The sequence below is a fragment of the Bubalus kerabau genome, chromosome 16 (assembly GCF_029407905.1).
Source record: "Bubalus kerabau isolate K-KA32 ecotype Philippines breed swamp buffalo chromosome 16, PCC_UOA_SB_1v2, whole genome shotgun sequence".
NCBI lineage: Eukaryota > Metazoa > Chordata > Mammalia > Artiodactyla > Bovidae > Bubalus > Bubalus kerabau.
In genome coordinates, this window is record NC_073639.1 from 18,246,612 (window position 1) to 18,270,417 (window position 23,806).

Consider the following 23,806-nt stretch of genomic DNA (forward strand, 5'->3'; position numbering starts at 1 on the left):
TTCATTTATGGTAATTACCGTGCAGTTAGAAGTAGAGTCTGGGTCTCAAAAATTCTCAAGTTCGAAGAAAGAGGTAATTTGTGGAAGGAAAGATAATTTACCTGATTGATTTAATCTGACTAAGAAATTGTGTTCCTTTTCCTTGCCCCCCTTCAGCTCTATTAAGATATAGTCGACAAATTAAATGGTAATATATTTAAAGTATACAATCTGATGATTTGATGTAAGTATACACCGTGAAAGGTTTTTCACCAAGTTAATAAACACATCCATCACCTCACATATTTACCTTTGTGTGTGTGTGTGTGCGTGTGAGGAACATCTAAATTGTACTCTCAGCAAATTTCAATTACACAATACAGTGTTATCAACTATAACCACCATGTTGCATATTAGATCTTCAAACCTTATTCATGTTTCACCTGAAAGTTTGTACCCTTTTATCAAGTTTTCCCTATTTTTCCCCCACCCCCAAGCCCCTGAAAACCACCCTCTACTCTCTGGTTCTATGAATTTGAATTTTTTTCTTTTCTCTTTTCCTTTTTTAGATTCCACACATAAGTGATGGGCTTCACTGGTGGCTTTGATTGTAAAGAGTGGTTTAGTTGCTAAGTCGTGTCCAACTCTTGAAACCCCGTGGACTATAGCCCGCCAGGCTCCCCTGTCCATGGGATTCTCTAGGCAAGAATACTGGAGTGGGTTGCCATTTCCTTCTCCAGGGTGATGGTAAAGAATCTGCCTGCAATGCAGGAGACATGGGTTCGATCCCTGGGTCAGGAAGATCCCCAGGAAAAGAGAATGGCTCCCCACTCCAATATTCTTGCCTGAAGAATTCCAAGGACAGAGAAGCCTGGTGGGCTACAGTTCATGGGGTCACAAAGCACTGGACATGACTGAGCAACTAACCCTTTCCCCTTTCATAAGTGATAATGCACAGTGTTTATCTCTCTTCATCTGGCTTATTTCACCTTGTGTAATTCCTTCCCGGTTCTTCCACGCCATCACAGATGGCAGGATTTCCTATTTTTTTTTAAACTGAAAAATATTTTTTTATGTATATAAAACACTATATATATATATTTTATATATACATAGCATTTTTTTCATTCATTCATCTGTGAATGGATACTTAGACTATTTTCATATATTATGAATAATGCTGCAGTGAACACAGGAGTACAGACATCTCTTCAAAATAAAGACTTTGTTTCCTTTGGGTATATATGCAGATGTATATATCTGGGTATATTGCTGGAACAAATTATGTTTCTTAAGAGCAGTGTGAGCAATACTTTTTCCTCTGTACATCAGAATCTTAGTACTAAAATTGAATTTAGTGTAAGGTGATCCTGTTTTGGTCTTCCTTCTAAGGATTAAAGGTATTCTAAGATCTGAGGAAAAAGTATTGAGTTTATGTGGCATTTTTATAGTCTGTAGCGTTAATGGCTCATGTAAAATGAACTATTTTGGGAGGAGGGGAGAGAGCAAGTGTTCTATTTTAGGAGCAGATATATTCTTTTGAAATTTTTCTTGATTTCCTTTTGAAACATGTTTTCAGAGGATTGACTCACGTAGAGTACCCCTACTTGAGTGATCAAGTGATCATTCCCCAATGATCTTTCCTCCCTTTGCAGATAAGTGGTGTCATCCCTTTACAAACTGCCCAGTATTTCATTCTTCAAAAACCCAACAGATAGTTTTAGCGTCATTTATCCTCTTCTGGGACCAGTCTATTCTAAAGATTTCTTTTGTGAAAGTCCTGGTTGTTTCCTCATCTTGGCCCACCATACCTGTCTAAACTTTTCCTTCGTCTATCGATATTTTTTTATTACTTATTGTTGTGAAAAATGTCAAACATGCAAAGTAGAAAGAATATCATAACAAGCACTCATATCTACAACCCTCAGATATAACAATTATTAGTGTTCTGCAATATTTCTTTTTTTTGTTCCCCCAAAGAAGACTGCATATACCACCACACTCTATCTCTAATTATCACAGTGTGAATCTTCAAAAACAAAGACTCCTTTTTACAAAATCAGACCACCCCTGCCATCACCATACCAAATAACCCCTCTCCCTGGCAAAAACCCCATATTATACACTGTTTAACACACGGTCCTTGTTTATGTTTTTAAATTCATTCCAAAATGTTTTTTACAACTGTTTTCTTCAGAGTCCATTCAAGAACTACTCATTGCATTTGGTTCTTATGTCTCTTTTAAACGTTGGTCTACGACATGAATATCAGAGAGGAAGAGTGGAATTTGTAGCCTCAACAAGTCTTCTAAGCCAAAGCAAGACCCTAATGGGGAAGTAATGGGACTCAGAATTGGGAGAGAAATGTCAGGGTAGATGTGCTGGAGAACAGCAATCCCCAAATGTGTGGAAATGGATGTTGAGGGGGCTGGACTAGGGTGTGGAGACAGAAGGTAAGGCTGGTTAAGGATGAATTTATTGATATATGTCATTCCCCAATGGCTTAGATTATAATGCTCAGGCAGGGGCTCCTCTAGGATGTACTCCACCCTAGCAGTACAAGGGGTTCCTTGTACTGCTAGGATGACTCCTAACTTTGGAATAAAAAATAGCCCACACTAAATGTTGAGGAATGGCTCAGAGAAATATGAATTTTTGAACGGATCTATTCAATAAGATACATCTGAGAATCTCCAGATGCTGTTCTTTAGGAGGATCCAGAGGACACTGCCTTCACTAAAGTGGTATCATTAGATGACTGGTGTCATTTAGAACCTCACTACTGGCTGTTGCTATACTAAAGGCTTTTTGAAAGATTTTCTGTGGTGGAATGTGACTTGCTAGTGTAACGGAAATGACAGGATTTCAGAACAGAAGAGGTCAGATGATAGCACTGAATCATCAGAGGCAAAATGGAAATAAGTAATGGGAGCAGGGTCAGAATGGCAGCCAAGGACATAGAGATGCATGTTGATGACTAATAGATCATTACATTCATAAGGACATCTGAAGAGAGTATGACTTACTATATATAATCAGAAGATATCAGAACAGATGAGTGTCAAGTCAGATGTTGGCCATCCCACGGGGTTTTCATAAATGAGCTAATTCTTGGACACAAAGCTCATGGTGCATCCTCTTGGGAAAGGACTTTATAATAGCCCAGTGAATGTGTACAGTAGCCATTCCCCTGTGACTCCCCAAAGGTATCTATGGCCGCTTCATATCAGGGTACTAACAGTACACTAGCTGTTTTGAGGGTGGTTGGATACAGAGTCTGAGCTAACATTGACACCTAGGGACCCAAACCATCATCATGATCCCTGTGTTAGAGCAGAGGCGTGTAGAGGTCAGCTGATAGACACATTCCTGGCCCTGGTGATTAGCCGTGGGACAGATTTAGTTAGTAGTTGGAAGAATTCTCATTTTTGATTTATCAACTTACGAAATAAAAACTATCATTATAGGAGAAGGCTGAGTGGAAGATCTTAAAATGAACCCTTCCCCCCACGGCCCTGAAATTGCCAAGATAAGAAACAAAATCACCAAATGGTGGTTGGTATGCAGTTTGGGTTGCCCCGCTAGCTGTCATTCTCTGTGAATCCCTTGGGGCGAGGGGGTTGGCTTCTGCTTCTGGTTTGCTTTAGGTTCTGTGGGTGGAGAGGTCTGCTTCCCAGAGCGGGGACTCAGTAAGAATCCAACTAAGGCTAAAACCCCAGTGGTGGCCTGGTCACTTGAGGCCCCGCATGCTGTTAGATCAACAGGCAATTGAGATTCAGTCCATCATGAGAAGGTATAACTGCTATTACATGATAAGGGCAGAAAGGATTGATTGTGCTTGGATTTATGGGATCCATAGTGGCATCTCTTGGTACTCCTATGCCTAAATTTAACTGTGAATGGACAATTATGCAACCACTTCCCAATAACATCATGGTCACCAGCAAGCCCCCCAGATAAGAGGACCATGGGAGATACATTTAAAGTCCTAAATGTAAATGGAAAAACCATAAAGCTTTTTGACAAAATTATAAAAATATATCTTTGTGACCTTGCTGTAGGTAAGGTTTTCTCAGACATGACATAAAAATCATTACCCACAAAGGAAATGGTTGATATATTCTAGTAAGCAATATTAAGAACTTCTATACATATAAGAAATCTCTAAAAAAAAAAAAAATCTTTGTGACCTTGCTGTAGGTAAGGTTTTCTCAGACATGAAATAAAAATCATTACCCACAAAGGAAATGGTTGATATATTCTAGTAAGCAATATTAAGAACTTTTATACATATAAGAAATCTCTATAAAAAGAAAAGCCAAGCCGTATTATGGATTAAAATACATACAACACATATAGCCGACAAAGAACTAGTATCCAGAATATATAAAAAGTACTCATAAGTTGACAAGATTAAAAGATACCCTGGTAGAGAAGTTGGCAGAGGACTTGAGTAGCCACTTTATGAGAACCTAACTCCAAATAAGCAGTAACATATAGAAAGATGTCCCAACTTTCTCACTAGTAATAACAAAATCAAAAACCCATGTGTATTTTGATATATTAAGGATCTACTGGGTTAACAGTGAAAAAGTCTGACAACCATAGGTATTGAGGAAGGTTTGGAGCTACGGGAATTCTTAAACATTACACCTGGGAGCATAAATTGGTAAAACCAGTTTAAAAAATCACACTGCCTAATTTGCTGAAATTCATATATCCTACAATACTTCAATTCCTCTCCTAGTTACATATCCTAGAAAAATAATGCACAAATGATTGCGCATTTAGGATTGTAGTGCAAATACTTTGTACTAGAGAATAAAAGATCTAGATTCCAGAGGACAGATACAACTCTACTGCGTTTTAATAAAGTTTCTTTATTTTATGCTCAATTTGTAGAAGAGGCTGCCAAGCTTGTCCTCTCCCACCTGGGCATTTTGAATGGCCATTTCCCCAGTTTTCCTTGCAGTTGTGTGGCCCCATGACTCAGTTCTGTCAATGGAATGTGAACAGAAGCTAGATGTGCTGAGACCCCGAAATTTCTGAAACACACCTTGGAAGCTCTTTCCACCTCCAGGTGGCAGGAATGGAAATGACCCCCACGGTGACCTTGGGAACCTAGTGTTGAAGAAGAGAACATAAGATGGAAAGGACTCATTGTTCCTGACACTGCAGGGAGGAAACCTATCTGACCAGAAATATCCAGAGATCAGACTGAGGTGAACAGGAAATAAATTCTTATTGTGTAAAATGCTGAATATTGGGAATCTGTTTGTTATGGCAGTAAGTCTAACCCTAACCTACACAAAAATATCTTCTTTCTCAGCTCTTTGTCCATGAGATCTTTCCCTTTGAGTTTTTAGAAATGTCAAAGTAGAACTGACCCATGTCTTCTACCTGTATCCATCTTAGTAAGAAAAACAGAAGGGATCCATTCACAGTCAAGCTCTTTAGATACATTCTCTTAGGACGGAGGAGCCTGGTAGGCTGCAGTTCATGGGATCGTTGAGTCAGACGTGACTGAGTGACTTTACTTTCCCTTTTCACTTTCATGCATTGGAGAGGGAAATGGCAACCCACTCCAGTGTTCTTGCCTGGAGAATCCCAGGGACGGGGGAGCCTGGTGGGCTGCTGTCTATGGGGTTGCACAGAGTTGGACACAACTGAAGCAACTTAGCAGCAGCAGCAGCATAGCATATCCTTTGTTGTTCAGTTGCTAAGTTGCATCCAAATCTTTGCTAACCCATGAACTGCAGCATGCCAGGCTTCCCTGTCATTCACTATCTCCCGGAGTTTGCTCAAACTCATGTCCATTAAGTCAGTGATGCCATCCAACCGTCTTATCCTTGTCCAAGTATTTTAGGCTGATTCACCTCTCTGTACATCCTTCTGACCTCAGGAAGGGGAAAAAGAGGGTTCAAAGTAAGAAGCTTTTTAATTAAAGCTGCAGACAGCACTTCCTCCCCTATCTCATCAACTTGAACCTGGTTATGTGGAAAAACAACAGTGAGAAGTATCTTAATATGGCAGACTTATGACCACCTTATATTACTAAAAGGAAGAAGAAGAAAATAGATACAAGTAGCTCTTCTGACTACCTAAGTATTAATCCACACAACTATTCTCACTCTAGAATAACAACACCCTCCCGCTCAGGGCAATAGTCCAAGTTTCCATCAAGTTTCCTCTTCCAGCTCAGAGTCTAGGGACACTTAGTGGTATATAGCACTTTCCATCAGTTTCAAATGTGGGTCTTTGTGCTCTGATGATCTAAGGAGTAATACATGACTTATTCATATCCAACCTCCCATCTGTAGCAATCATCTACTTACTACAAACAAATTGCTTGAAAATATAGCAGCTTAAAGCACCAAAAATCTATTATCTCACAATTTTTGTGGTCCAAGAATTCAGGAGTGGCTTTGATGGAAGGTTCTGGGTCAGAGTCTCTCGTGAGTTGCTGTCAAGACCTTGGCCAGGGTTGCACCGATGTGAAGGCTTGATTGAGGAATTCACTTCCTAGATGACTCGCTCATTTGGCTCTTGGTAGGTCTAACTTTTTTTTGCCACATGGGCATCCCCGCAAGGCTGTCTGAGTGTCTTTATGGCCCGGCAGCTGCTCCCTCTGCGTGAGTGATCCAGGAGATAACAAGGAGGAAGTTCAACACCTTTAGTGACCTAACCTTGAATGTCACACACCATCATGTCCATCACGCTATGTTCATTAAAACAAATTACTAAGTCCAGCTCACACTCAAAGGAAGGGGAATTTGGCTTTCCCTTTGGAAGCAGAAATGGTCAATAAATATATAAGCATATTTTTAAAACCACTATAGTCTGCTCTTTGGCTGTGTTTGTGTGTTTATTGTAGTAAAATAAAACATAAAATTTACCATTTTAAGTATTTTTGAATGTCTAATTCCGTGACATTAAGTACATTCACATTTTTGCGTGGTCATATATATTACACATTCTGCCCACATTCAAACCACACTCACTTTTTCCTACATCCCATTAAGATCTCACCACATAGCTGTGAGCTCTGGGGTTTGGTTTGACCCTCCTGAAAACTCTTCAGTCAGCCTGTTGCTGTTTCATGGATGCTGGGTGTGAAATAAAGAATTTTATAACTCACAGAACAGCAGGAGCAGGAGCAGCAAGTTTACATTGGTTCCCTGGCTCTCTAAGTCCCAGAGAGTGACTCAGAAGGGTCCAGGCGGGCCCCAGGGTGCCAGAAGGCAAATGCAGTGGGTTTCTGTTGCAGTTGAGGAACCGTGAGTTTGGGGAATCCACCCTTTATACAGCCAGCCGCTCCCCCTCTGGAGGGAGAGATTACTTCATCCCTTCAGGTTGCTTGCTGAAAATACAACCCCAGCAAATGGTCTGGGAAGGACCAGTCAGGACTAGATTTTCCTGGTATATCTGCCAGAACAGGACAGGTGCCTTGGGTTTTCCCCCCAGCATCCTTCTTTCCCCATTTAGAGAAAAACTATGGAAAAAAAAATTTAGAAAAGCAAGAAGGGAAAACACATAGCAGTTAACGATCCACAGGAGGAGGAAATCATGATGCAGAGGGCTTGACCTGGCTGTGTAGTACATTCTCGGGTTAGGCTGGCTGGTTCTCTCTGGATGGACACCAGTATCTATTTCCCCCATTCCCCAGCTCTCCACTCTGTGTGTTTCTTCTTTTTTTATCGTCCTCCGCACACACATCTGATGAAGATGCTGGAGAATATGCCCTAAAAAAGGGGTACAGAACTTCTGTAGCCTGTTCATTTCTTTTCCTGGTGCAGATTTAGGGATGTGTGCAGCTTTCCTGGAGAATCCCAGGGACGGGGGAGCCTGCTGCACTACCATCTCTGGGGTCACACAGAGTCGGACACGACTGAAGCGACTTAGCAGCAGCAGCAGCAGCAGCAGCTTTCCTATTTGAAGGCCTAATAGTTTCAGCCAAGCTTGCTGTTTTCAGTAAGATTTAATAATCTTATGGGCTATTTGCTTCCAGTCATTTCCATGTCAAAGGAACAGCATTTAAAATTCCCTTCTATTCATGGATTTTACATATTCTAAATCTCATCTTTTTAAAAAATTTACTGGCTTCTGTTCAGATCATTTCTGTTTCCCCCAAATAAATGGAGACCACCTTGAGGGTGGGCTTTCCTGGTGGCTTAGATGGTAAAGAATCTTCCTGCATTGCAGAAGACACGGGTTCAGTCTCTGGGTCATGGAGGATCCCCTGGAGAAGGGAATGGCTACCCACTCCAGTATTTTTGTCTGGAGAATTCCAGGGACAGAGGAGCCTGGAGGGCTAAAGTCTCAAAGAGTCAAACACTACTGAGTGACTAACACACACAGACACAGACACCTCTTGAGGGCATCTGAGCGAATAAGCCTGGGCGCAAAGACAATAATCTGGTCTTTCTTTTTAATTTCTAAATATTATGGCTGCACTGGATCTTCACTGTGGTGCTTGGACTCTCTTGTTCAGAGCTTGGGCTCTAGATTGCCCAGTCTCAGTACTTGTGGTAAGCAGGCTTCTCTAGCTGTGCCCTGTGGGTTTAGTTGCCCAGCAGCATGTGGGATCTTAGTTCCCTGACCAGGGATTGAACCTGAATCCTTTGCATTGGAAGGCAAATTCTTAACCACTGGACCACCAAGGAAGTCCTACAACAATCTGATCTTTATAGCAAGATCAGCTCCCCTTGACCATGTGGTGATCTTATCTCCTGTTATTTGGGGACCAGATAGACATGGATTTCCCAACCCTGCAAGACACTAAACTGACTATCCTACCAGGCCACCTGTCAAGAGCAGTCCTTAGAATAGCTGCGTTTCCTTCTACGTCTGCTCCTCAACTGGTTAATTCTTGCCAGAGCTCTTCTCCCTTTCATAGTCTCTTTCTAAGAGGAACAAACCACACACTGGCCTGCTGGCTTTTCCTAACCTCTTCTCAAAGAACACACAGTTTGCATGGGTATGAGTGGCATACTGTCTAAAACACTGCAGGTGACAGTCCCACCAGTTGCTTGCACAGAATAACAAGTGTCAGCAACTTTGCAGCCTGCAGTGTTTTTTAACCTGATCAGCTGTGGTCTGATATTAATGGCTCTGAACTTGTTTCCTCTTTTGTAAAATGGGAATAATAACTTCCTACCTATCTCATTAGTGTTTTTATAAGAATTAAATGAGCTAATACACTATATAAAAATCTCTAAGTGTGTAGTAGGTACACCATAGACATTGATTTGTTTTTTCTTCTTAGTAGGGTAATGTTTCGGAGAAGGCAATGGCACCCCACTCCAGTACTCTTGCCTGGAAAATCCCGTGGACGGAGCAGCTTGGTTGGCTGCAGTCCATGGGGTCGCAAAGAGTCAGACACAACTGAGCGACTTCACTTTCACTTTTCACTTTCATGCATTGGAGAAGGAAATGGCAACCCACTCCATTGTTCTTGCCTGGAGAATCCCAGGGACGGGGGAGCCTGGTGGGCTGCCCGTCTATGGGGTCGCACAGAGTCGGACATGACTGAAGCGACTTAGCAGCAGCAGCAGCAGCAGCAGCATTGTAATGTTTGGGTATTAATAAAATACCCAAAGTTGGAGTAACTTTTAAAATATAAATATAGCAATATAAATAAATAGATAGATAAAAGTTACTCCAACACCACTAGTAATAAAATATCCAGACATTACCCTACTAGGAAGAAAAACCAAATTAATGCCTACTGTGTATCTACTATACACTTAGAGGTTTTTAGATATTATACTATCTCACTTAATTCTTAGAACAACACTCATGAGACAGGTACTAAATTATTATTCCCATTTTACAAAAAAGGAAACAGAATCTCAGTATGTGGGGTTCCCTGGTGGCTCAGTCAGTAAATAGTCACAGGAGACCTGCATGCGATCCCTGGGTGGGGAAGATCCCTTGGAGAAGGAAATGGCAACCCACTCCAGTATTCTTGCCTGGAGTATCCCATGCACAGAGGAGCCTGGCAGGCTACAGTCCATGGGGTCGCAAGAATCAGTCTTGACTTAGTGACTAAACCACCATGTTAAAATAATATGTAGTGTATTAATCTATTTTTAAATTAATTTTTATTGGAGCATAGTTGCTTTGCTCTGTTAGTTTCTACTGTAGAGCAAAGTGAAACAGCTGTACATATACACATATCCCCTCTTTCTTGGATTTCCTTCGTATTTAGGTTACCACAGAGCCTTGAGTTTGGTCCCCTGAGCCATAGAATAGGTTCTCATTGGTTATTACTGGGTAGCTTTTAAAACTACTTGCTCTCAAATTCTCTCATATTTTTTATGAAAAATAAATTCAATAAAGGTATAGAGGTCAACTTTGATGACCTCTTTGATTCTATAGAGCTGTCATTACCAACTTTAACCTTTCTTTTCAGCTTTCCAATCCCTGTTCCTTCTACCCTCAACAGAGAAAACTAAGGCCATCAAGCTAGAACTCTCCCAGTCAACTTTTCTCCCTATTATAAATCAGAAACCCTCACCTAAAACTCCTTTACCCCTCTCGTCTCCTCTCCTCTTAGCTCAGAGGATGTGATGATTCTCCTGTATATGGTCTAACATCTAAACTCTCTCTTCTCTGTAACTTTCCTCCCCAAACCTGAAGCTCCATCAGCAATGTTCCCTCCTTCCTCCCAGCAGGGATTCTGCAGTCTCTTTTATATTAAAAATGGACATCAATCCTGCATCTCTCTTGAGCTCAGCTCCATCTGTAGCTTTCTTTTCCCTCCCAAGTTTTTAAAAAAGAATTAGTACCTTTCATTTCTCCTCCCTGATTCTTTCCTTAATCCACTGAGATCTTAGCCTCCACTCTGCCTCTCTCTGGCACTTTGACGGTTTTAGTGACTTTGACAATCTTGATCTTACTTATTTGATGCTGTGAATCATTCAGGAAATGCTCCTTTGTTCTCTAGAACATCACTTTCTAACCTATTCTCCCCTTACCCCGTGACTATCCACTATTAGTTCTTTTTCACAGTTTCATCTTTATTTGCATGCTATTAAAAGTTGGTGTTTCTGTGTCTATTCTTGGTCTTCTTTTCTTCTCTTTTTTTTATAAAACCTTTATTGAATTTGTTACAATATTGCTTCTGTTTTATGTATTTTTTTCTTTTTTCTTTTTGGCCACAAGGTGTATGGGATCTTGCATCCCTGACCAGGCATTGAACCCACACTCCCTGCATTGAAAGGCCAGGACTTAACCACAGCACTGCCAGGGATGTTCCTATCTTTTCTACTCATTTTGTGTCTTCTTTCTAGTCTACTTTATTCTATTTCATAGCATCAATTCTCAGCTATATACTAATGAATCCCAAGTCTGCACGTCCAACCTAACCCTCTTTCCTGAGCCCGGTTTGTCTAACAGCCATATGGACACCTCAAAGTCAGCAGGACATCGTGCCGCCCCTTTTGTGTTCTTTCTCAGTAAATGCACCACCACCCACTGTCTTAGCAGAAAGTTTGGACTCGTCAGTAAGTGCTCTTCCCTTTTCTTCATTTACACGCCTGGTTAATCCTCAACTGCTACTGACTCAGTTCTGTAAATGCTTCTTAATTCTCTAAACTTGTCCATTTATTTGCATCCTACAGCTACCATTCCCTTTGTCTGAAGGGTTCCCCCCTCCTCTTCCTTCCTAGTAGATTCTTACTCATCCTTCAGATTCTACCTTAAATACAATGCAAATTTAAATGCAAATTTTGCCTGAATTTCAAATTGGATTCACTCCCACTGCTCTATGCTCCTGTAATTCCCTGTATCCATTTCCTAGAGCTGCCATAAAAAAATGCACCTCAAATTGGGGGATTTAAAACAACAGAAATTTGTTTTCTTTTCAGTTCTGGAGGCTAGAGGTACAAATTCAAGATGTCAGCAGGGCCACACTCTCTCTAGACTAGATGGAATCCTTCCCTGTTTCTTTCTGGCTCTGGAAGTGCCCAGCATAGTCGGCATTCCTTGGCTTACAGCTGCATCATCCTAATCTCTGCCTCTGGCATCATGTGTCCTCCCCTCTGTGTCTCTGCGTTCATACAGTGTTTTCCTTTTCTTACAAGGATACCTGTTATATTGGATTAGGGCCCATGGGAATGACTTCAGCTTAATATGATTACATCTGCAAAGACCCTATTTCCAAATACAGTGGCATTCATGAGACTAGGGGTTAGATCTTCAATATATCTTTTTAGGGGGCATAGTTCAATTCAGAAAACCCTTATAATTTTTTTTTCAACAAAACTCATCACCCTGTATTGTAATTATTAAATATTCACCTTCCAGGGTAAGCCATTCTTCCCTATTTCAGTGTATTCTCATTGCTTGAGATAATGGAGCTCAGAGGCAAAGTTATGGGCTGAAGACTGGAGAAGCAGGTCAACCAAGAAATTGATGCTGGACATTTCCAAGCAGAAATCAACAGCAGGATTCAATCACAAATTGGAGTTAGACACAGAGTGGGCAGAGAGGTGGGGGAGGTACGGAACAGGGTCAACTTGAGCACAAATTTTATAAAAGCAGTTACTGTTTTCAATTTGCTACCTCTTTTTTTTTTTTTTTTTTTTTGTGGAGGTTTGCCAGCCTCCTGCTTTGGGGGCAGAGCTCTAAATTTTTGGATTTTTTACTCCAGAGTTGCTGAAATATTTTTTATATATCCTTACACATCTCTTAGTCTAAAGGGTGTGATTATGTTCACACAATCTGGGATCCTGAAAAGTAACTTTACGATTCATGGGGATGAGAACAGAACTCAGAGAACATGCACGATATTTATGAAGGCATTGTTTTGTTCCTTTAGCTTTTATTTATTGCCTTGTCCTGGAAAGAAAAGCTTGCATGTAGATTCAGCAGCTGATTAATCATGCCCTTGGCTCCCCATGTCCCAGCTCACAAATACTTTAGCTTTCACTTCACTACCTGAAACAATTACAATCAAAGTTTCATAGTCCATGATGTGAAATCTTTCAACTTTTAGTAATTTAAAAAACACTTTGGCTAAGGTGCTGGTAAAAAACTGATGCTGTTGACTAAAACCAGTTAAAATATTTTGTCTGTTTACTTTATATGTAATTTACTTTCATATTAGAATTGATCTAGACAAGGTGAGAATTCAGCTGATATTGATTGTAATAGGATTTCTTTTTGTGAATTTCTATAGGACACAGGAATTTGGGGATCTAATTATAGAAGGGAGAGATGGCAATAAATAATAAGGAAACAAACAAATAAAATATAATTTGAGGGAAAATTTTGACAACTACTCATTCAGTTAGTTAAGATCTACTGGCCTAATGTTCTCTGAGATAAATCTAATGCATATATGCATGTTTACATGTGTACATATATATGATTATATTTAAATAGGGTAACTTTGGGGCTTCCCTCGTGGCTCAGCTGGTAAAGAGTCTGCCTGCAATGCACGAAACCCGGGTTCGATCCCTGAATTGGAAAGTTCCCCTGGAGGAGGGAGTGGCTACCCACTCTAGTATTTGTGCCTGGAGAATTCCATGGACAGAGGAGCCTGGTGGGCTCCATGCAGTCACAAAGAGTCAGACATGACTGAGTGACTAACACTTGAGCCCCATATGCAATCTTACATATGTGCATATATATGATTATATTTAAATTATTTATAATTTACTTAAAAGTGCTATTAGGGTAACTTTAGAGCAGTGGTTCTCAAGCAGGGGCATTTTTCCTCCAATGGGACACTTGGTAGTGTCTCGAGACATTTTTGGTTATCACACGGATGGGGAGGGACGGATGACTTAGGATAATGCTGGCATCTACTGTGAAGTCCCAGGATGTAAGTTGTTCTGAAACATCTTACTATGTACAGAACAGCCCCTACAACAAAGGATTACTGCACTCAAAATGACAGTGTTGCTGAGGTTGAGAAACCCTTGTTTAGAGGATAAACATTTAGTTGACATAAAAAGGAATTTTCTATTTATTTTTCACAATCTTCCCACCACCCCCTTTTCCCTTTTATTTCTTCTACCCTGGAGAAGGGAAAGGCTACCCACTCCAGCATTCTGGCCTGGAGAATTCCATGGACTGTACAGTCCATGGGGTTGCAAAGAATGGAACACGACTGAGTGACTTTCAGTCACTTTCTTCACTCACAGAAGAGAAGGTGCCGATAACTTTGTTTATTGACTTTCAGTCCCTAGTTCCAGTTCTTTTTGAGATTTGACTGTTGAAATTTACCATTGAATTTTACAAGACGTTCTTTTTCTAAAAATTTTATTCATTTATTTTGTTGATTATTTTTTTGGCTGTGTTGGGTCTTTGTTGCTATGAGGGCTTTTTCTTTGGTTGTGGTGAGTGGGGCTACTCTCTAGGTGCAGTGCACAGGCTTCTCATTGTGGGGGCCTCTCTTGTTGCAGAGCAGGGCTCCAGGGCGTGTAGCTTTCAGTAGCTGCAGTGCCTGGGCTCAGTAGGTATGGTTCACAGTCTCTAGAGCACAGGCTCAATAGTTGTGGTTCAGGGCTTAGTTGTTGCTTGGTGCATGGGATCTTCTTGGACCAGGGATTGAACCTGTGTCTTCTACATTGACAGGTAGATTCTTTTTTTATTTTTTTGGCAGGCAGATTCTTTATAACTGAGCCACTGGGGAAGCCCAAGAGACATTCTTACATTTCTTCTTTTGCTTAAACTTTATTCACTGAGTTTTGTTGACAGTAACCAAACAGTCCCTAAGTTAGAAAAAGAAGTAATGCTAACATCAAAGAATATAAAAGTAGAGAAATAAAATGCAATTGGTATATATATATATATATGTATACTTATAAATAGCATATTAAAATTTGTTCTACATTCTATGGTACACTTTGAAATATGTTTATTCATGATTAGAATTGAAAGAGGTAATAATGTAGGCTCAATTAAAATGATGAATATTATATATTCATAAAACTATGAGACTAAAAAGACAACTGAGATCATCAGGTCATCTTATGTTCCCAACCTATTTCTTGTTGAGGGGACATTATAGACATTGTAATGGACAAGAAATATTATTAAATATTAAATATTTAAAATTTAATACAAGATTTAATTTCTTCTTGGCTTTTAAGAGGTTCCTTTAAAACAGTTATTTTTCGAGGGTTAGAATCTCAAGTGTTATTTCTCAAGCAGTTATTTGTTAAGTGTTAGAATTTCCATTGGGATAAGAAGTTGGAACTTCCAAGATCATTTGTTGAATAGGCTGTATTCTACGAACATTTACTAAATGCCTCCGAGCATAGTCCAAAGCCCATTTGGTGTTTAATAGTGTAGGTCCCAGGAAGTTGTTTTTAGATAAATGGAAAACTCAGGAGAAAGCAAAGTCGGGGGAACAAACATAAATTGCCAGCCTGTGAGGATCAAATTTAGGTCAGATTCTATCTGGGTCAGTTCTATCTCCTCACTTCCTGTTTGTGTAGCCAGGGGGGTAAATCTCTGACCTTTAAGTCCAAGGCTCTCAGAAGAGCTAAGACTTCCTTGAGCTCCAGAAAAGAATAGCAATTGCAGGATGAGAAAATGGGAAAAAAATGGCTCTGAAAACTCCAAAGGATAGCTGTGGTTCCTCTCAATAAGAAATCAGTTGGAAATGTGCCTAACCTAAATAGGATCAAAATACAGAGTACAAAATACCCCAACATGACCAGAAAAATAGAACCATGTGACGTGTGTGGGTAAGACAGATGTAAAAGTGCTATTAAGAATACTAAGGTAAATTATGAAGTGCAATTTATTAAGATCTATAGTGTAGGATATCTTATCTCTTGGAGATTAGAATTCTATTTCCTGCTTTGTTGTAATTGTACAGAAATGAGAATTGGGAATAGATATCATAGGCCTCTTAAAGTATGCTTTAAAAACTCTAAAGAAGAAAAAATATTGTAAATATTTCTGAGAGGTGGTGTCTGATTCCATCTCTGCAATAAACAATTGCTGTCTGGACCCAGCAACCTTATCTCTATCAGTTTTTCTTGCCTCTCCCTTTCTTAGTAATGGATTATTGTTTATATGTGAATAATTGTTCATATGTGAAATGATGTGAATATGAATATAATAACCACCCAATAATAAGGCTTGGGGCTTGATAACAGTTTCTTCAATGTAAAATTGATACCACTTTATGCAGAAACAGGACATTTTTGCTGACTTTTGTAAATTAACCTTGTATCTTGTGCTGTGTTAGGACATTAATTCTAGTAGTTATTTTTTTATTTTTTATAATTTTTTATGTAAGCAATAAAAAATCTGAAAGTAAAGACAGTTTTATTTCCTCTTTTCTCATTTTCTTGAATTTATGTCCTTTTCTTGCTTACTGGAAGGGTTATGTCAACCAGCATAATGATGAGTGGAGGTAGAAAGAGTCGACATTCTTGGCATGTTTCTATCTTAGGGAGAAATTACTCAGTATTTCACTGTTAGGTATGATACTAAATTCAGGTTTTCTATGTGAAAAGCTTTCACATTAAAAAAAAATCTGTTCAGAAAAATCTAATTCATCTTATATGTTATTAATTTCAGTTTTCAAGTATTTAAGTGATGAAAAACAAGTAATTTCTGTTTTAATAACACATTTATAGACTGAGCTTCAAAGACAAGGAAAAATTAATTTAAAATAATGTGTATTTATTTCTCTGTCCAAAGATATCAAAACCAAGAAATAACACTACAATCACAGAAGTGGTATGCAACAGAAAAAAAAAATTGTTCAATGTAATGACTGTATTCTTTAAAAAAAAACAAACAAACAGCAAAACATATTGTCTTCTATTATGTCTCTAGCCAAAGAATATTCTAAAATCTAATGGGCTAAAGAAGAAAAACCAAAGCAAATCTATTTGGAAATAAAGATAAAGCTGCTTTACCAAATATTTTTAATTCTTGTTTTCTCTGCACAAAATAATTACTAGCACTTGCCTCCTTTTTTGTGCAGTGGTGCAAGTGGTACAATACCCAGAAGCTAGCCACAATATGGACGGAGGGAAAGGGAACTGGAGAGAGCACGTGTGTGGAGTGAGCTGCTTCTCTGCTGACAAGGCTGTGCGTAGAGGGGCACAGAAAACCCGCTAACCCTGGGGGTCCAAAAAGGAGAGTCTCAGTAGAAAATCTCCCTCTTTTACTCTTTTCCCAGATCCTGATTATTCCCCTGCCTGCGTCTGCCGTTGGCCAGATCTAACTGAAAGCCAAAGCAAAAGGAATCTTTTGCTGCAGCCTAAACAGCTCAGCCTCTCATTATATAAAGCAGGCTGGAAGAAAGGGGCAATCTCTTGTGAGTCAAATGAGAATATCTAGCATATTTGTGTTTCTGCAAATTTTTACAGTTTTTTTTTTTGCCCCAAATTTATTTTTGGTATTTCAGATTAATTCCTCTTGGATATATTTCCAATAGTGGTATTACTGGCCCAAACAGAATGAAAATTTTGAAGGCTGCTGATGGACTTGTAAATGCCACATAAGTAATATTTAAAGTTTTGCCTATCATGGTTCTAAAAGCCTATGATTTCTCTGTTTCACCATCACTGTTGACATATATGTTTATATATATATATCGCTTCCCTGGTGACTTAGTCGGTAAAGAGTCTGTATGCAATGAAGGAGACCACCTGCAATGCAGGAGACGCAGGTTCTGTTTCTGGGTCAAGAAGATTCCATGGAGAAGGAGATGGCAATTCATTCCAGTATATTTGCCTTGAAAAATCCCATGGACAGAGGGGCCTGGCAGGCTACAGTCCATGGGGTCTTAAGAGTTGGACGTGACTTAGCAACTAAACCACCACTATATATATATTATATATATATATATATATATACACACACATATATACACATGCACACATATATACACACATATATATACACATACACAAAATATATAACTCCAGCACAATTAATTTTATATAGTTCCATAGATATCATCGTGTTTTTCTTTCATCAGTGGTTAATATTATTGGCACATGGAAATTTTAATTTCAGTTGGGGACAAGACTGTATATGACAGGGGTCCCCAACCTCTGAGATCTAATGCCTAATGATCTGAGGTGGATCTGATGTAATAATAAGAGAAATAAAGTGCACAATAAATGTGATGCAGTTGGATCATTCCCAAACCATCCCCTCACTCCCTGCTTCATGGAAAAATTGTCTTCCGTGAAATCCATTCCTGGTGCCCAAAAGGTTGGGGACTGTTGTTATATGACGCAAGGAGGCAGGGACACATTAGAAACAAGCATTAGTAAATTTTTTTCTTTTAAAGAAGGAGTAAGTTAAACATATCTATCTATGTATCTACTGGTACAAATAGAGTTGTTTTTTTTAAAGATAGTGGATAAAATGTTTTCATAAACATATGGTAACTTGTGTCACTTTCAAGACATGACTATGGCTTTAAATGGGTGTTCAAATTGCTTATCTGTGTCTTTAACACTTGCTGGTTCCTTATGATAAGTGCATGGCTCATGAAAACTAAGTCGGTAGATGGTTTTTGTGTCTATTCACTTCAGGTTTTTTCCAGTAGTGGTGATTTCCCTGGTACTGCCATGGGCTTCCTGCTCCCCTTGCCTTTCTTGACCAAGTCTTCACTTCAACTGGAGAATATGAACAGCTCCAGCGGCTACTGAAGGAAGTCAATGAAGAGGCCACATGATTTTTTAAAATCCTTTGTTGTTTCTCATTTCACAGAAATAGACATCTTTTCATGCCACTGAAAGTGTTCTTGCCAAGGTCACTGATGACTCATTTTTTGCTAAACCCAGTGAACACGTTTGAGTTTTTCTTTAATTATTTGACCTTTCAGAAGCATTTGGCGCTACTGATGATAACCCTTTTCTGGAAGCAGTGTCATCCCTTGGCATGGAAGACACTGTGTTGCTGTGTGCTCAGGTCTCTGAAGACAGACTGTCTGGTCTCAGTTCTGACACTGATTAGCTGCATGACCTTGGGAAGCCACTCAGCATCTTTGGGATTCAGTTTCCTCATAACTCTTAGTTGCTCAGTCGTGTCCAACTCCTTCCCACCCCAGGGACTCCAACCTGCCAGGCTTCTATGTCCATGGAATTCTCCAGGCAAGAATACTAGTGTGGGTAGCCATTCCCTTCTCCAGGGGATCTTTCCAACCCAGGGATCGAACCCATGGGAGATCTTTACTGTCTTGACTGTCTTCTTTGCTGTCTGAGCCTCCCGGAAAGCCCCAGTTTTCTCATAGTTAAGAATAATAACAGGACCTACCTCTTAGGGTAGGTGTGAGGACTCATGTAAAAGCATATGTAAAATGATTAGAAACTGTACTTGGTACTTCAGCACGCTTAAGTAACAGATATGTTGTCCTGATAAACTGGCTTTTTGAAAAAGAAAGCCCTGATTTGTAGTGTTGACAGTTTCTTTGTTGTAAATACTTTCATCATGGCCTTAAATATGCCTCCCTTTCTTTACTGTTTAACAATTTGCTTTCGCAGGAGTGGCTCACATGGTAAAGAATCTGCCTGACATGTGGGAGACCCAGGTTGGATCCCTGGGTTAGAAAGATCGTCTGGAGAAGGGAATGGCAGCTCACTTCCGTATTCTTGCCTGGAAAATTCCACAGAGGAGCCTGGTGGGCTACAGTCCATGGGGTCACAAAGGGTACAGCATGACTGAGTGACTATCACGCTCCCAGGAGTTGATTTCAGCACACTCCTCTTGACTTTTCAATTTCCTCTGCTTGGTGTCCACTGTGGGCTCCTCTTCTTCCATTTCTGAAACATCTTTGCTCTTCAGTGGTCTGTCTGTCTGCTGCTGCTGCTGCTGCTAAGTCGCTTCAGTCGTGTCCGACTCTGTGTGACTCCATAGACAACAGCCCACTAGGCTCCCCCGTCCCTGGGATTCTCCAGGTAAGAACACTGGAGTGGGTTGCCATCTCCTTCTCCAATGCATGAAAGTGAACAGTGAAAGTGAAGTTGCTCAGTCATGCCCAACTCTTAGCAACCCCATGGACTGCAGCCAGGCTCCTCCGTCCACGGGATTTTCCAGGCAAGAGTACTGGAGCGGGGTGCCGTTGCCTTCTCTGGTGGTCTATCTAGGCTTTCCAATTGTTTTTCTCCGTACATTTTCCTAGGATCAATCTCATCCACTTAAAAAATTGATATATAATTCACAGATCATACAATTCACCCACTGAAATTGTCGAGCTCAGTGGCTTTTGGTGTATTCATAGCATGGTGTAGCTATCGCCATCTTTATTTATTTTTTTTTTAATTTTATTTTATTTTTAAACTTTACATAACTGTATTAGTTTTGCCAAATATCAAAATGAATCTGCCACAGGTATACATGTGTTCCCCATCCTGAGCCCTCCTCCCTCCTCCCTCCCCATTCCATCCCTCTGGGTCGTCCCAGTGCACCAGCCCCAAGCATCCAGTATCGTGCATCGAACCTGGACTGGCAACGCCATCTTTAATTTCAAAACATTTTTATCATTTTCCAAACAGACTCGGTACCCATAAACAGTTGGTCACTCCTCATTTCCCCCACTCCTCCCCATATCCAACTATTAAGCTACTTTCTGTTTCTAAAAATTTGTAAATTCTGGACATTTCATGTAAATGGAGTCATATAATATATGGTCCTTTGTGTCTCCTTTCACTCAGCACAGTGTTGTCAACATTCAGCTATGTTCTGGCAGTGTCAGTACTTTATTCCTTTTTTATTGCTGAATAATATTTCATTGTGTTGCCATGCCACTTCTTATTTATTCATCAACTGGTGGATATTAGGTTTTTTTACTTTTTGGCTGTTACGAATAATGCTGCTATGAACCTTGTAAGTTTTTGTGTGGACATATATTTTTTTCCTCTTGGATACATATCTAGGAGTGGAATCACTAGACCATGTAGTAAATCTGTTTTTGACTTTTTGAGAAACTGCCAAACAGTTTTCCAAAGAGGCTACATGACTTCACCTGCAGTGTACAAGAGATTCGATACCTCCATATTCTTGCCAACACTTGTTATCTATTTTTTTTAACTATAACCATGCTGTGCTATTGCACTCAATTGCACAATCGCACAATTGCACTCATCTCACACGCTAGTAAAGTAATGCTCAAAATTCTCCAAGCCAGGCTTCAGCAATATGTGAACCGTGAACTTCCTGATGTTCAAGCTGGTTTTACAAAAGGCAGAGGAACCAGAGATCAAATTGCCAACATCCGCTGGATCATTGAAAAAGCAAGAGAGTTCCAGAAAAACATCTATTTCTGCTTTATTGACTATGCCAAAGCCTTTGACTGTGTGGATCACAATAAACTGTGGAAAATTCTGAAAGAGATGGGAATACCAGACCACCTGATCTGCCTCTTGAGAAATTTGTATGAAGGTCAGGAAGAAACAGTTAGAACTGAACATGAAACAACAGACTGGTTCCAAATAGGAAAAGGAGTTTGTCAAGGCTGTATATTGTCACCCTGTTTATTTAACTTATATGCAGAGTACATCATGAGAAAAGCTGGACTGGAAGAAACACAAGCTGGAATCAAGATTGCCGGGAGAAATATCAATAACCTCAGATATGCAGATGACACCACCCTAATGGCAGAAAGTGAAGAGGAGCTCAAAAGCCTCTTGATTAAAGTGAAAGTGGAGAGTGAAAAAGTTGGCTTAAAGCTCAACATTCAGAAAATGAAGATCATGGCATCCGGTCCCATCACTTCATGGGAACTAGATGGGGAAACAGTGGAAACAGTGTCAGACTTTATTTTTCTGGGCTCCAAAATCACTGCAGATGGTGACTACAGCCATGAAATTAAAAGACGCTTACTCCTTGGAAGGAAAGTTATGACCAACCTAGGCAGCATATTGAAAACAGAGACATTACTTTGCCAACAAAGGTTCATCTAGTCAAGGCTATGGTTTTTCCTGTGGTCATGTATGGATGTGAGAGTTGGATTGTGAAGAAGGCTGAGAGCCGAAGAATTGATGCTTTTGAACTGTGGTGTTGGAGAAGACTCTTGAGAGTCCCTTGGACTGCAAGGAGATCCAACCAGTCCGTTCTGAAGGAGATCAGCCCCGGGATTTCTTTGGAAGGAATGACGCTAAAGCTGAAACTCCAGTACTTTGGCCACCTCATACGAAGAGTTGACTCATTGGAAAAGACTCTGATGCTGGGAGGGATTGGGGGCAAGAGGAGAAGGGGATGACAGAGGATGAGATGGCTGGATGGCATCACTGACTTGATGGACGTGAGTCTGAGTGAAGTCCGGGAGTTGGTGATGGACAGGGAGGCCTGGCATGCTGCGATTCATGGGGTCGCAAAGAGTCGGACACAACTGAGCAACTGATCTGATCTGAAGCTGTGCTATGTCTTCAGTTACTCAGTTGTGTCTGACTCTTTGTGACCCCAGGGACTGTAGTCCCCAGGCTCATTTGTCCACGAAATTTCCAGGCAAAGATATTGGAGTGGGTTGCCATTTCCTACTCCAGGAGATCTTCTCGATCCAGGGATCGAACCCAAATCTCTGAGTCTCCTGTATGTTCTTTACCACTGCACCACCAGGGAAGCACTCTAACCATGCTAATAAGTGTGAAATGGTATCTATTTGTCATTTTAATATGTTTTTCTCTGATGGCAAACGATATTGGACATCTTTTCACGTACTTGTTGGTCGCTTGTATTTCATCTTTCATCTTTGGGCTTTCCTAGTGACTTGAGTGAGTGAGTGAATGAAGTCGCTCAGTTGTGTCTTACTCTTTGTGACCCCATGGACTGTAGCCTATCAGGCTCCTCCTTCCATGGGATTTTCCAGGCAAGAATACTAGGGTGGGTTGCCATTTCCTTCTCCAGGGGATCTTCCCTACCCAGGAATCGAACCTGGGTCTCCCGCATTGCAGGCAGACACTTTACCGTCTGAGCCACCAGGGAAGCCCTAGTGACTTAGTGGTTAAGAGTTCACCTGTCAGTGCAGAAGACATGTGGGTTTGATCCCTAGGTTGGGAAGATTCCCTGGAGAAGGAAATGGCAACCCACCCTAGTATTCTTGTCTGGGAAATCCCATCGACAGAGGAGCCTGGTGGTCTGCAGTCCATGGGGTCACAAAAGAGTTGTGCATGACTTGGCGACTAAACAACCAATTTCATCTTTGGAGAAATGTCTGTTCATATTTTTGGCCCTTTTAGGAGCTAGGTTGTTTGTTCTTTTATTGTTGAATTGCAATCTCATCCACTTTTATGGCTTCATTTAGATTTTCCCTCTTGAGATTCTGAAATGTATGTTCTGAGTCTGGGTTTCTTATATGAGCTTCATAGTGCCATACAGCCACCGCAAAGTCAACATTATTTTCAAAACTGATCATCTTTTTGAGATTTTATTTCTTTAAAATTATCATTCTCCATTTAGAAACCTGTCATTCTTTTCAACTCTCTTTCCCTCTAAATGCAAACAAATACTAAATATTGTTTCTTTTAATCTCCTAAAAAATTGTAAAGTTTTTATTTCTATGCTAGCCTTGTCTAGATCACCATCAAAAAATTATTCCTGAGTACCTGTAACAGCCTCTTAGCTGATTTTTAAAAAGCTCTTCTTAATTCTTTGCACTTCAATACATACATTAAAGCATAAATCCTTTTAGTGGTTTCCTTTCAGTCTTAGGATGAAACTTAGATTCCTTAATGTGGATTCATAACTTCCTAATAACTAGAGTTATCAAAAATGAATTGGATAAGCTTATCATGTAGAGAGTTCCTTGTCACTAGAAACATCTAGATAGAGGCTGAAAACTGATCATCATTTAAGGGTGATATGAACAATATTCATCCTTTGCCTGGAAAATAAG

General features: G+C 40.1%; 1 non-coding gene across 1 annotated transcript; it reads right to left on the bottom strand.

The window, feature by feature from the left end:
- Nucleotides 1–22,824: 22,824 nt before the first annotated feature.
- On the bottom strand, nt 22,825–22,896 carry TRNAC-GCA (transfer RNA cysteine (anticodon GCA)). The gene has a single exon. It is a non-coding gene; the product is annotated as a tRNA-Cys (tRNA).
- Between the last annotated feature and the right edge of the window lie 910 nt (nt 22,897–23,806).